Raw genomic sequence first — 14,291 nt, 5'->3', positions numbered from 1 at the left:
GGTACCAGGGGGTCTGAAAGGATAATAGAACACCAGAGAGGTAAACCCCATAGCACATCACTGCCTCTGAAAAACCAGTCTGGCATGCCACTGACTGTGCTCCAGGCCAGTTTGTCTTTCTCGGGCTCTGGTCTGCCTGTAATGCTCCCAATTTCCCAGTTGGCCAGCCTAGCCCTTAATTCCCTGCTCATTGGCTTTTTTGCTGGTCCATTGCAGGAAAACAATAGCTCTATTTGCCCCCTTTGCCACACAAATGGATCTTTACAAATGGCTGACTTCAAAGGCTTGGAACCGCCCCCTTTCCTCTTGAGATGACGAATTGGACATTTTGGAGGCGTCACCGCTGCCAGTCTCCTGGGATACAGAACAACTTTCCTCAATAATTTGTGGCAGGGCTGGAGGCTGCCAAATCTACACAAAGAATCCTGCTGCAGCCCGGATCACAAACGTAGCACTCGATACCGTGTTTTTTATTTGCTATGGCTCTTTAGACGAGTAGAATATTTCCAAGCGCTCACAAATTAGGCATATTAAGTAAACGAGACTCCGGGAGATCAATTTAAGTGCAGAGAATCAGAGAATCAATGTTTTGTGAAGTGGGGGCGCCGGGATCAGAACGCCGGACTTGTGTTTGTTTCCTCACCAAATACCTGTCCTCTAAAAACTTCTGATTGTCTCTGACTCCACCCCCTTACCCCAGTCTGGAGTCCTGTAGACATACACGTGCCCATAAGAAGAGAGAAGCTGACAAGCACAAAAAGTCTGGAACATGGAATTTGTTAGTCTACGAGGAGCGCTCCTGCAGGCAAAATGCAGTGCTTGGAATGCCGAAAATCCTAGGGCCTTTTTTTCTGACACGTCATGCACGTGGACAGCACCCAAACGGAGAGACAAGTCACTAGCGCCAGGCTGACCAGCCGTCTAGTGGCCACTTCAAATAAGATACATCCTGGCCCGGTGACTTCATTGGTGGATGCCTTGACTCAAAGACTCGATTGTCATTGGAACAAAACTTGAAATTAACAAATTCCCACCAACTCCATGATTCAAGTATATACCATTAATGTATTAACTTTATATGATACCAACCACAAACACCCAAATTGCTCTATTATGGACCCAGAAAGTAGGGCGTTATCCCTGAAAAATAGGTCAGTCAAATATGGTTTCCTCACAGGAAGTGATGTCATAACCCTAGCTAACTATCACTTGAATTCGAATGGGTCTATTTCCCTGCCGCAACTGAGGTCCGAACGTCGCTAGATATATATTATAAATTAATCAATAGTTCATGACAAAGAGCCTTTCTGAGTTACAAAATAAATATTGCATTCCAACATTTCCGTAGAATGTGACACATTGGGTAAAAGGCGGTACAAAGGCATACATTTCTGGATTAATCATAGTATATTTTTGATGTTATCTAACAACTATAGAGATGCCTACATGATAAAGGAGAAAGGTACACATTCTAGATTTGAAGATACCTCTGCTGTGTCATTACAGAGCCAGGGAAGCATGCAGTGTAAGGGGAAGCTCTGGGTAGATTTCTAAGATTTATTGAAGACACTGAAAACAACCCTAAGAGTGAAGTGTCAAAAAAAGACATCCATGGTCCTTAGTTTGCCCCACCGCTTCTAGAGACTCCACAAAATCAGCACAATCACTTAATGACTGCATAATTTACTACAAGTTGCATGTTTTCATAAATTAATATAAGCACTAAATATTGTTTTCTTAAATAAAAATGTTTTGCTCAATAAAAGAGCATAAGAGTTCCAAATCACCTTGTCACCTCTGCAAAGCCACAGTTAGAAGATACCCCAGTCTGACAATGAAAAAGTAGTAGCTGGAGGCAAGATGGAGGCCGTGGTGTGGGCTGTGTGAGCAGCTCAGCCTTCGCTCCCGGTGGCGGATGAAAATACAGTGCTTTGACTCCAGGCAGACACGATAAGGAAAAGGATACCAGATCCTGAGCACGGAGAACATTTGCGGGAACCAATTAAGCGTTAAGAGCTCCTGGAGCAGTAACATTAAACCCCCCATAAAAGAGCCGTAGCAGCGGGTAGCAAGAAGCGTTTACCCGAGATTATCAGTGCTAGCCGTGCTGGTTCGCGTGCACCTGTGGCTGTTTGGTTGGAGCGTTTTCGGCAGCGTCCGGATGACGGTGGGGCTCCTTCTTTTTCGACTGAGACTGTCGGCTTGGCGGCTACCACTCTTTCCGACTTTGCGGCTTGGTGTTGTGCGTGGCCGTGGGGGCCCTCGAGCAGCAAGAAAAGAGATGCCGCCAAAGGTTGTTACCCGTAGCGGAAAAGGGAAAGAGCAGCCCGCGGCTGAAGACAATATTGCTGGTGAGCGGGCTGGAGACATTATTACCGGTGAGGCGGCTGGAGGTGGAGGTGAGTGTAGCAAACAACAGCTAGCTACACCAAAAGCAATAAGGGGGGTGATTTTGTAGATAAATCGGCTGCCCGAGCTGTAAAACAGGGGCTAAATAATCTACCTGCGTTGTTTGAACGGCAAATTGCAAAAGGGGAAGTACAGCTGTCTATTGATGGCTCTGCAATGGGGGACATAAATGAAGTAACCAATGTTGAAAAAAACCCTTCTAGGACAAATGGTGAAGGGGGAGAAGAGTGTACAGGTGAAACTGGCATCAATCTCGGACATTATTCCTCAATGCAGGGATTAGTGGTAGTGGAGTCTTCAGGAGCTGAGAAGGGCATTATGGGAGACGTAGTTCCCATTTCTAAGGAAGCAGCATCCAGTAGTTTGGATAATCTTGTCTCGGTAATAGATTCCGTGGCATTGAGTGATAGAACTTCTCTACAAGATCTTAGAGGGTCGCAGGAAGCGATCGATAATTTTTATTCACTCTCTGATCCCTCCTCGGATGAGAATACAAATGTGAGTAAAGATTGGCTGGACTATGAAGAGGGGAGTTGCTCGGAGATCGAAATAACATCAAGTTCTGCTTCCCCAAATGCAAGTGCTGCCACAGTCAAAAGAGTAAAGAAGAGAGGGAGCCAACGTAAAAAATCCCATATGGAGGTGACAAATTTGGGGAGTAACGAAAGGTTCCCAGAAATGGTATTGCCTGAAATATTGCGACCACAACAGGAGGAGATTATGAATGAGGGGAATCCGCCCCAGGAGATTACTCTTGTCATCATTTGTGAAACGATTATGTGCCGTAGAGCAGAGATAAAGGCTGATAAAAATAGAACTCAAGTGACATGCAGTAAAGTTAAGAATGCTGTGCGCTGGGTGATTAAAATCTGTTCAGATACTACGGTAAGAGTTACGGAAGCTGAGACTAGAATTGCGGCTTTAGAGGACGAGGCAGCAGCTCAGAAAACTGAATTGGAGGCCATTAAAGCACATCGGGACGGTATTGGTTATAAACTGTCCGAACTTGAGAATCATACACGCCGGAACAATTTGCGTTTTCTAGGCATTCCGGAGAAGAAGGAGGGGGCCGATGTGTGGAAATTTATTGCGGATCTTCTAACGGAAGCTTTTCCTGAACTGACCTCATGGGACTGGTTAAGAGAAATACAAAGGGCTCATAGGTTCCCATTTATTGTGAAAAAACCACGGCAAGGAGAAGAAGAACGCCCGAGAGCGATCTTAGTCTGCTTCAATAACTTTCTAGCTAGAGAGGATATATTCTCACTTGCCAGGCCTGATAAGAAGGGTGTTGCTAAAGATTATAACTTCTTTGTTAGGCTGACTTCTGTCAGGCTACATTGTCTAACCCTATTAGTGCCCATTGAAAATCCTTCAGTGCTAAGCCATTTAATGACTTTTTGGAGTGTTTTGCTTTAACATGCTGTAGTTTGTGTAATTATGATTATAATGTTGGGAAACTATACATTTTTGGTTTCAGTACTTCTTGAACTATTAATTTGCATATAAAACTTACATTTATAAAACACCCTGAAGTCACATGACTCAATTCAAGATGGCCGCCAGGTGACTGAGAAAATGATAAGTGTAAATGACCGCGTTGGTAGGGTAATAAAAAAAATAGTGTTTTCCAAAAGCAGATACTCAGAAATATTTATTAGTTCGTTTGCTCAATGGTAATAGGGCAGATTTTGATTTTGATTTTGTTTTTTGTGTTTTTTATGGCTCTTTGTCAAACTATGACATAGATATAAACACAAACATTTGTCATGTTTTTTCTATTGTTGTGCAGAATCTAAACTTATAAGCCTAGCAGAATTGGTTCACAGAAGTAAAATGGATGGTTCAGAGACTACCGTTAGTAAATTTATGAAAATACATATTTTTGCTGCTTTTGACAGCACTTTACATGCTACAAAATGGCCGACATGCTGTTTCGTCTGTTGGGGTTTTTCATATAATGATCTCAATCTTGTTATTGGACATATGTTCAACATCTCAAAATATATTTTCTGACTTTTAGGCTCAGTAGTTATGCATATTATGTGAATGGTTGGCATATGATTTCATGCATATAACTCCTGAAGGTCACAGTCCTTGACCTTTGACCCTAAATGGTAGCTACTGGAAGTGTGCAAAGGATATATCTTTGTAACAGTGAAATTGTTTTTGCAAAGTGAGGTATCTTTGTAAAGGTCGTTGTCTGATCTCTCAGGTCAACTAGTCAAATTTTATAAGAGGTGGAAAAAACGTGACCTTTGACCCCTAAATGCACTTTTTTTAACCTTTTTTCTGTTTATTCTGTTACCCTTGGATCAATTTCAACAAGTGTGGCATTATTGTACTCGGCATGCAAAGTACTATTTTTTCCCTTGTTCAAATTATTGTAGAGGTCATAAAATTTGACCTTTGACCTCTATTTGCCCTTATTGCAGATGTATACGGAGTTTATTCCATTACGGTGAGACCATTGTTTACAAGTGTTGCAGTGTTTGAATTGTAATGATAATTACTTACATTTTTGTTCATTAAATTGGTGGGAGGGGGGTCATGTGGTTTGACCTTTGACCTCTATTTACACTGTTCTAAGTGTTTCATGGCCTTTAATCCATTACTGTTAGATCATTTGTTACAATTGAGGCATTATTGGAATTGCAATGATGAGTACCTGCATGCTCCTTAGTTATAGTGTTGGAGGCGGTTATGCTTTATGACCTTTGACCTCTAATTATACTTGTTTAGGTGTATCAAGGTCGTTATTGCACACTACCCTTGGATAATGTGTTACTAGTGTCGCATTATTGTAATTGTCTTGATAAATACTTGTGCCTTCATTGGTTTCATTGGTGTCGGGGATCATGTCTGTTGACCTTTGACCTTTAATTACACTTTTCCAAGTTTTTCAATGTCATTAATGCATTATGGCTGGATCCTTCCTGCCCATATGACCCTCTACACCTCTACTTACCTCTGCTATCATTGGTCTCTCGCCTGCAACCTCCGGTGCCACGCCTGTAGACTTTTTGGCAAAAGAAGAAACTCTATTGAGAAGCATTGGGTGCCTGGAACTTAATTGGCATCCTGCACTTGGCCACCCCTGTGCCCCTGGTGGTGTATGTTTGGTTCTACTCTGAAGCCCCCCCCTGTGCTTGTGCTAACCCCCAACGCTTGTACAAAAGGGGGTGGTGATGGACAGAGCATCTGAATCAATCAAACACTCACACCCAGTCAAAAGATCTATCTGGGTTTAATCCATCACTGTTCTTTAGCCCACTCTGCCACCCCAGTTCAGACATGGCTATATGCAAATCAGTCTGACCCTGTGCCTCATGGGAACAGTCCAGCCCGAACTGCCAAGCCATGTCTTCCCTGGACCGGAAACAAGCTTCCGAGGACCGGTTTCTGGCATTCCAGCCGTCTTCAGCCCGGCTTGCTTGAATCCAGTAGCAAAGTGAGCAAGGGACTCACGTCTGAGCATACCCTGCCACACTTATGGTGGCCAAAAGCGGTACAAAAGGGGGTGGTGATGGACAGAGCATCTGAATCAATCAAACACTCACACCCAGTCAAAAGATCTGGGTTTAATCCATCACCACCCCCTTTTGTAACCCCAAAGCTTGGCACCTGCAACCAATCTACTTCTCTGCAAGCAGTGTAGCTCTAGGCATTCCCAGTCTCCATTTGAATGCATTGGGCCAACCTCCGACTTTGACTTCTGCACTAAGCCGCCCCGGTGCCACTGGTGGTGCAGTTTTGGTACTCTCCTTACCCTTTGCCCTAGCTGACCTTTCCAAATATACTATGAATCCTTAACGGCCACTGCAATAGTTCCTATCTAAGACACATGTGAAGCACTGCAAAATGGCAAAACATCTTATACAGTTTCCTGGTATCCTGGAAACTCCCTTAGAGGTATTCTGCACACAGGGAGAAAAAATGACTAACATTAAGGTATCTGGATGAATACGTCAGACAGGCAGACTCAGTATCCCATGGACACATGTTGAAACCCTGTGGTACCTCCAGTCGGGGTTGCATGTGCGGTCATATTTCATACTGGGGATAACTGTAAGGTGATTGATTAAATCCTTGTTAAGTGCTATGAATATATGATTCAAATGTATGTTGTGAAATAAAGATATGTTAAAAAAATAACATTCTTGGCAGAGCCAGGAGAGACAAAACAAGAGCGAGGTTGCCTTGAACCAACTGTAAAAGTGGTGCTGTGGCTCTGCTGGCAGTAAACGCAACTCAGTGAGGGCATTAGCTCAAGGAAAGCTGTCCTACAAGCAAGGAAAGCTGTCCTTCAAGCTGTCCTTAGGCTAAACATATGTAGTTGACGGTTGTTGAAGTTCTGGTCCACCGAGAAGCGGAAAAAGAGAGAGGGAGTGTGCCCTCAACCTGTCTCTGTTCAAAACATTCATGGCAGAGCAAGGAGACAAAAAAGGGGAGGCAGGGCACCTTGAACCAACTGTACAAAGGGGTGCTGTAATAACTGACTAACATGTCCACCACTCAAATTACTTTCACTTTTCACAATACAAATTCACCACTAATCCTTTTTGGGTTCCGGAGGAGAATAAAAGCGATTTGACGTCTGGTCAGGGATAGTAAACGCTAAATAATTGCAATTATAATTACACTTACAATTGAAATGTTAAGAATAGACCTGTCTTTAGCCTCCATCACTACTATGTATGGGTTGCACCAGTCCAGCCACAGATATGCAGCCACTTTAAAAACTCCTCTCACTGTGCAGTCAGAGAAAGAAAAGTAAAGCTGGATACAATGGAAAGATTCAAAGCGATTAACTATCAGGAAATGGAAATAAGACCATCATTACAGTAGAGGTTAGCATTACAAACAAATTCAGTCACCAGTATTAAAAGTATTATCAGCTATTCAAAATTAGCAGAGAAAATATATGTATAATACCTATTTCGCTATAAGCAGAATTAGCAGAAGAAAAATAAGTCATGTTGGTAATATCAAATTTGTTTTAGGCTATCTTTTTCAGTTTGTGAAAAATATATATGGCTGCGTTGCTTTTGAAAAATTACCTCAAACAGTTATTACAAAATGGCCGACTCTTTCCACTGAAAGGTGCACTGTGTCTGCTTGTCCTTCTTCTCTGTCAGCGTACTCCTGCCATGAGCAGCCAAAAAGATACATTAGCCCCCTCACTGACAGAAATTTCTCTGACAGGGATTTGGGTGTGCTGGAGAGTGGTTGGGTTTTTAGGAGCTTGTGAGAGAATTACTAATCTATAATTGTTTTGTTTTTTCAATGCTACAGATTCTTTTTTTGTGAATATATAGGGTGTGTTAGAATTCATTTTTCAATTATTTTAAGTAAAACTTGGGCAGTGTGAAGGAGGGTTTGGATTGTTTTTCTGTTTGGTTTGTTTTTTTTACATTAACCATAGTCCTCAACAATTTTTGGGGAGTAGGACGTGTTGGTTAATCATTTTTACCTCACAGAAGTTACACAACTAAGGCTTGTCAGGGAGGGTGCTAATTTTTTCACCTGTGCTTTTTTTCAAATTAAGAACATGAACACCAAACGATTTAAGATTGACACAGAGGAATCTTTGTTCAAATGTTTGGATGAAGCTCCAGATATTTATTCAGAGGGTGACAGTGACATTGAGGTGGATTCTGGGGAGGGTCTGGAGTCCAGCAGTGGGGAAGAGAGTGTAGGTGATGAGGACCTTGGTGAGTGTGGAGGAGAAGAAGAAGAAGATTTATCTCAAGAAGATCTGTATGAGACTGTCTGGGATGAAATTGCACCAGGCAATGATAATAACAATTATGGTATTGAGTTTATTGTGAGGAATCCAGGAGTCCGGAAAGTTCCACCAAGAAATTCCCCCCCAGTTGCATATTTGCAAGTGTTTTTAACTATGGAACTGCTTGTACACATAGTTCGTGAAACAAACAAATATGCAAGAGATTTGCTTGACAAAATGGCAAACTGGATCAGTGAGCATCCCCATTCACGGCTACGTCGATGGATGAATGGGGGCTTGACTGTAGGCCTCTTGAAAAAATGGATTGGTTTATCTATTAACATGGGCCTCATAAAGAAACGTAACGTGAAACATTACTGGGATTTGTCACACCCTTCTCAGGCCACACCTTTCTTTGGGCAAGTCATGCCATTGTGGCAATACCTTATTGTCACAAGAATGCTTCACATAAATGACAATGCCACGGCAAAGGTGAGGGGAGTTGAAGGTTATGACCCGTGGCATAAGATTAGGCCAGTACTTGATTAATTGAACCATGCTTTCAAGCGGTACTATGTGCCACATCAGGTGATTTGTATTGACGAATCAATGATTGGCATGAAAAATAGGGTGGCTTACATTCAATACATGCCTAATAAAAGGCATGCTAGGTTTGGCATTAAGAAATTTGAGGTATGCGACAGCAGTAACAGTTATGTCCTTCATGTAGATTTATATACTGGGAAGGATAAAACAATAGGAACAGAAAAGGGGTTTGTGTTCAACAAGGTGATGAGTCTTCTCCGCTCATGTGATTTACTAGGTAAAGGGTATCATCTAATGACTGATAACTATTACACAAGTGTCAGTCTAGCGGAGGAGCTACTTGAGAACAAAACTCTATTAACAGGCACAGTGCGGGCAAACTCTAAGGGGCTGCCGCCAGAGATTGCAAGGGCCAAATTGCAGGCAGAAATGTCTAAGTATATGAGAAAGAAAGGGGTATTGGCATGCGCCTTTAGAGAAAAGAAAAGCCAACGCAAGCCTGTTCTACTGCTGTCCACCTCTAGCCTAGCAGATGATGTGACTGTACAGACAAGGTCTGGGAAGTCAATCATCAAACCTCAAGTCATTCTAGACTACAATAAAGGAATGGGTGGGGTTGATGTAAGCGACCGCAAAATATACGAATTCGCAGCAGAGAGATCAACACACAGATACTGGTCCAAGGTTTGGCGTAATCTGATTGATGTGTCGATCATGAATGCTTACGAATTGTATAAATTGAATACTGATCCATGCAATGTTCAGAGTCGCCACAGTTTTATAGTGAGTCTTGTAGAGTCACTTTGTCTACGGCAGGATGGTTTCTCTCAAGAACAAATACCTACAACACCACTACTTTCTCTTTGTAGTGAGGAGCACGGCTTTGCGCTGTTGCCTGGGCGAAAAGAGAGAGACTGTGCTGTGTGCTCTGACAGGAGTCAACCTGGGGGGAGAAAAAGGTCCCGCCACTGGTGTCCTGCCTGTAAACTTGGTGTTCATGAGCAATGTTATCCCCAGTTAAGTCACTGTCATCCCTCTCCTAGTGTTCAGGAGGAACAGAACTAGCTTTTTGTTGCCTTACAATTTTCTTCATAACTATCATAATATTTTACATTATTATTACTATATTACTATTTTAAATATTTCAGTGTTTGCAGTTTATTTGAAGTAGTTGTAGGTTGAGTAAGTAACAGTTATAAAAAAAAATTTTTAAAAACAAAAAAAATATAAAAATGTAAAAAATAAAAAAAGTTTATTCTTTTTTTGTTCATTCTTTATAGTTCAAACCTGTAGTATAGTATATGTAAAGATTTTTTGAGTACCTTTTACGGAGGTTGCCTTGCACCAACTGTACAAAGTGGTGCTGTGGGTCTCCTGCCACCAAAAGCACCTCAGTGAGGGCATTAGCACAAGGCAAGCTGCCATAAACCTACAAGCTGTCCCTAGGCTAAACATGTGTACTTGACGGTTGTTGAAGACCCGGTCCACCTAGAGGGAAAAAAGAGAGAGAGTGTGCCTATAATCTGACCCTTTACTAAACATTGTTGGTACAGCCAGGAGAAACCAAAGCAGACGGAGGTTGCCTTGAACCAACTGTACAAAGTGGTGCTGTGGGTCTCCTGCCACCAAAAGCACCTCAGTGAGGGCATTGGCACAAGGCAAGCTGCCATAAACCTACAAGCTGTCCCTAGGCTAAACATGTGTACTTGATGGTTGTTTGAAGACCCGGTCCACCTAGAGGGAAAAAAGAGAGAGAGTGTGCCTATAATCTGACCCTTTACTAAACATTGTTGGTACAGCCAGGAGAAACCAAAGCAGACGGAGGTTGCCTTGAACCAACTGTACAAAGTGGTGCTGTGTGTCTCCTGCCACCAAAAGCACCTCAGTGAGGGCATTAGCACAAGGCAAGCTGCCATAAACCTACAAGCTGTCCCTAGGCTAAACATGTGTACTTGACGGTTGTTGAAGACCCGGTCCACCTAGAGGGAAAAAAGAGAGAGAGTGTGCCTATAATCTGACCCTTTACTAAACATTGTTGGTACAGCCAGGAGAAACCAAAGCAGACGGGGGTTGCCTTGAACCAACTGTACAAAGTGGTGCTGTGGGTCTCCTGCCACCAAAAGCACCTCAGTGAGGGCATTAGCACAAGGCAAGCTGCCATAAACCTACAAGCTGTCCCTAGGCTAAACATGTGTACTTGACGGTTCTTGAAGACCCGGTCCACCTAGAGGGAAAAAAGAGAGAGAGTGTGCCTATAATCTGACCCTTTACTAAACATTGTTGGTACAGCCAGGAGAAACCAAAGCAGACGGAGGTTGCCTTGAACCAACTGTACAAAGTGGTGCTGTGGGTCTCCTGCCACCAAAAGCACCTCAGTGAGGGCATTAGCACAAGGCAAGCTGCCATAAACCTACAAGCTGTCCCTAGGCTAAACATGTGTACTTGACGGTTGTTTGAAGACCCGGTCCACCTAGAGGGAAAAAAGAGAGAGAGTGTGCCTATAATCTGACCCTTTACTAAACATTGTTGGTACAGCCAGGAGAAACCAAAGCAGACGGAGGTTGCCTTGAACCAACTGTACAAAGTGGTGCTGTGGGTCTCCTGCCACCAAAAGCACCTCAGTGAGGGCATTAGCACAAGGCAAGCTGCCATAAACCTACAAGCTGTCCCTAGGCTAAACATGTGTACTTGACGGTTCTTGAAGACCCGGTCCACCTAGAGGGAAAAAAGAGAGAGAGTGTGCCTATAATCTGACCCTTTACTAAACATTGTTGGTACAGCCAGGAGAAACCAAAGCAGACGGAGGTTGCCTTGAACCAACTGTACAAAGTGGTGCTGTGGGTCTCCTGCCACCAAAAGCACATCAGTGAGGGCATTAGCACAAGGCAAGCTGCCATAAACCTACAAGCTGTCCCTAGGCTAAACATGTGTACTTGACGGTTGTTGAAGACCCGGTCCACCTAGAGGGAAAAAAGAGAGAGAGCGTGCCGACAATCTGACCCTTTACTACACATTCATCTCAGAGCGAGGAGATACAAAAAGAGAGGCAGGTTACCTTGAACCAACTGTACAAAGTGGTGCTGTGGCTCTGCTGGCAGCAAACGCACCTCAATGAGGGCATTAGCTCAAGGCAAGCTGCAAAGCATGTACCTACAAACTTTCCCTAGTCTCAACATGTGTTGTTGATGGTTGTTGAAGTTCTGGTCCACCTAGAAGGGGAAAAAGAGAAAGAGTGTGCCTACAACCTGTCCCTGTACTACACATTCATCTCAGAGCGAGGAGATACAAAAAGAGAGGCAGGTTACCTTGAACCAACTGTACAAAGTGGTGCTGTGGCTCTGCTGGCAGCAAACGCACCTCAATGAGGGCATTAGCTCAAGGCAAGCTGCAAAGCATGTACCTACAAGCTTTCCCTAGTCTAAACATGTGTTGTTGATGGTTGTCGAAGTGCCTGGTCCACCTAGAAGGGGAAAAAGAGAGAGAGTGTGTCTACAACCTGTCCCTGTACTACACATTCATGGCAGAGCCAGGAGACACAAATCAGGAGCGAGGTTGCCTCGAACCAACTGTACAAAGTAGTGCTGTGGCTCTGCTGGCAGCAAACGCACCTCAGTGAGGGCATTAGCTCAAGGCAAGCTGCAAAGCATGTACCTACAAACTTTCCCTAGTCTAAACATGTGTTGTTGACGGTTGTTGAAGTTCTGGTTCACCTAGAAGGGGAAAAAGGGAGAGAGTGTGCCTACAACCTGTCCCTGTACTACACATTCATGGCAGAGCAAGGAGATACAAAAAGAGAGGCAGGTTGCCTTGAACCAACTGTACAAAGTGGTGCAGTGGCTCTGCTGCCACCAAACGCACCTCAATGAGGGCATTAGCTCAAGGCAAGCTACCATAAAGCTACAAACTGTCCCTAGGCTTAACATGAGTGTAGTTGATGCTTGTTGAAGTTCCTGGTCCACCTAGGAGGGAAAAAAGAGTATGTCTATAACCTGACGCTATGCTACTCTTGTTGAAAGAGAAAGAACTAGATCCGGATTCCTAGAGCGTATACCAAGATGCTTCCCAGGAGGCCCACAGATTTGGTATACCTTCTAGTCACCGACTTACCTGAATGATGTTTCTTTGGCAACTTTCAACAGTCTTGCCAGCGTGACGTGATTGTTCATCTTCTTCATCTTCATCGCAGACACCACCAAAGTGTTATATTGAGTACAGTTTCCACCATATGAAGAAAAAACATGATTTAATGATTAAGTACTAGTAGTCACACATCCCCAAATCACATCCATTCATTTCTTTTATACTCACTCTCTTACCACGCAGAGTTGGATAGTAATTATTATTATTCATAGGTTTTTTATCACGCTAGCTACACCCAATGGTATCAGAGCGCTTTACATATCGATCTGTGTCATTACATAGAAGAAACATACAAAATAGAATGATCAACAACATAAAGGTAAATTATCAAAATAAACATGCCAAGGGAATAGATTATGCAGTCAAGAATCTTTACAGGGCATTAAAAACAGGATTAAGGTGAAAGACAAAGAGGAAGCTGAAAAAACATCAGAATCATACGCCTGCCTGTAAGGACTGGAAGGATTGTGTGACTTAGGAGCAAGCTTAGTTAGAATCAGTATTAAAGTATTTGTTGTGTAAAAGGAGTTTAAGGTCCCGTTTGAAGCAAGGGAAGGGTGGGTTACAGCGGAGGTCACTGGGGAGTGTATTCCAGAACCTAGGAGCATTACTAGAGAATGAGCGAATCTGGCCTCTATCCAGCATCACAGCTAATTTTCGACGGTAGATATGGGGAGAAAGCACACCTGCCCAGCCTCGACAAAGCTCACGATTGTTTTTGGGCTGATGAAAGCGTTACTAAACTTGAGTTTCAACTCGGGCACCTGCTTTCTTTATATCTGTAAGTGTTTCCTGTTGAGGTTTACTTTTTGTGACAGGAACATCATGCCAGAATGAACCCTGCCCTTCATATTTATCCAAGAAGAGGTCACCGGTGTGTGCGATACCTCTACTCAACTGCCCAAAATCCACCCTCGAGCGGATTTGCTAATTTTTCGGCAATTTCGCGAGATTCACGGATCGCGAAATTGCAGAAAATCCGCAAAATCCGCGAGCGGAACGGATTTTGCCTCCACGCTTAGTGGCTTGGCAAAGTTGTGGTAAGGGGCTGAGGATATAGTGCTCTGATCCCTCGCTGAGGTAAAGCCCCGTGCAACGACCAGTCAGAGTGCATTGCAGCAGTGAAGCCGAGTGGAGCTCTTGATCGAGACACCAGGTGTGCGGTGTGTTCTAGCAGTCTGGGCTTGTTCCCTCCGATGGCTGGCAAGCCTTACATACTGTAACACTAATCGTAATCTGTTTGCATCTTTACAGCCCCTTACTTGCAGGTCAAAAGACATTTGGTATCCCCAGAAGGCCTATCACCTTCAAATTAGCTTCACCCCTGCAGCAAAACAACCAGCGGGTATTGTCCCCATTGGTGTGAGTTAGGTTTAATTTTAATGGGGGAGTGGCTAACCGTCAAGTATGGCGGATGTAGTTTAGCTGGGCTCCGAGCCAGGCCCTGTATCCTAGTAATAATTATGCT

The sequence above is a fragment of the Lissotriton vulgaris genome, unplaced genomic scaffold (assembly GCF_964263255.1).
Source record: "Lissotriton vulgaris unplaced genomic scaffold, aLisVul1.2 SCAFFOLD_1655, whole genome shotgun sequence".
NCBI lineage: Eukaryota > Metazoa > Chordata > Amphibia > Caudata > Salamandridae > Lissotriton > Lissotriton vulgaris.
Note: the sequence above shows the minus strand (reverse complement) of the source record.